This window comes from Morone saxatilis, unplaced genomic scaffold (genome assembly GCF_004916995.1).
Source record: "Morone saxatilis isolate NCDOM2014 unplaced genomic scaffold, NCSU_SB_2.0 Contig2, whole genome shotgun sequence".
Lineage (NCBI taxonomy): Eukaryota > Metazoa > Chordata > Actinopteri > Moronidae > Morone > Morone saxatilis.
The window spans coordinates 22,138,378-22,139,815 of record NW_023339762.1 but is presented as its reverse complement, the minus strand read 5'-3'; positions in this window follow the sequence as shown (position 1 = coordinate 22,139,815).

Genomic DNA, 1,438 nt, shown 5'->3' with positions numbered 1-1,438 from the left:
GAGAGGGAGAGGAAGAGAGAGAGAGAGTAGCAGAGAGATAGAGGTGCGTGTGAGAGAGAGAGAGCTCTGCTGTGTGTGTCGTCCTGTGTGTTTGGTGTGTGTGTGGCCTGTGTATGCATTGTATTAATACTGTGGCACATAAATCCGTTTGATACCAGCCCATATGCAGCATATATGGGAAGGGCGATCATCCAAAAGGATTGGTCCCACATTTATTAAATTTAAGGGTTAAAAAAAACATTATATAAATATATTCTATATTATCCATGACAACAAACATATAGAAATGCCAAATCCTAACAGTAAATGTAGTCGCTTAATGTAAGTATTATAATCACCAAGCCCCTTAATAGCCTCATTCCTCTGGTTGCCACCAGATCTGCAATCGTTCGCACAAAAACTATTAAAGACCATCAATTGAGCACAACGCTGGCTGTGTGAAACACCATCTTTCCATTACCATATACACTGTAGTTTTATTTGAATCAACCCACATTCACACATCTGCTGCTGTAAATACCATTAGTGCATCAATATGCGTATTAATCCACGGAGACCAAGTGAATCTTCAGTTAGTCCCCTCCCCCAAAACATGTTGATAAATCAAAATAATTGTTCTAAAAACTAGAGATGTCAGCAGTTCTGGGAAATTATTTCGCCTTTTTGTAATGAATGAAGCAATATATTTATTACATTTTATATTTATGTTTAGAAGGAACGAAAGGGTTTGTTGCTGAGAGCAGTTGTAGAGTATTAGGAGACAGACTAACCACAACTTGGCGTTTTTTTGGCTATTTCATGAAGATTTGTCTGATATTTCAGTCTTAATAATTTGGTAATAAAGTTCTCCCTGAATGAATTGTAAGTCTACTGCAAGTCCTCCTAAGTGACAGAAACACATTTGTAATGTGTGGTTGGCGGGGAATAACACATCACTCGAGCAGTGAACACCCCCCCACCTGTCCCTGTCATCCTCCGCTTCAAGTTGTAGGCTCTGCACCCACCTCTCTGACTAAACACTCTCACCCAGGTCTGTTGTCTTTTTCTGGTGTCTCCATCGTTTTTATCCTCCATGCTCTCACCTGCGCTCTTTGCTTATCCTCTCGCGCGTCGCTCTCATCACCTTACTTAAAGTCAGTGAAGTTGAATGTCTCAGTGTTTTCAAATGCCATCATCTGAATATAACAGAGTCCTATATTAACGTTTATCCTCCAATTGATAATCTTTATTAATAGTGCTGCAGGCATCTCTGCGATCAACTATGTAGAACAGTGAGCTGAAAGACGATAAAAAGGTTTGCTGAGCTAAGGGGAATGGCATAGTCGGGTGATAAATCTCTGTTGGTTTGTCACTAAACGTTGAGAGATATTTAGCACTTAGCAAACAATGCACCGTGAAGGAGAGGCAGAATCTTTAGTGGTGGGCGGATTGATCCAAA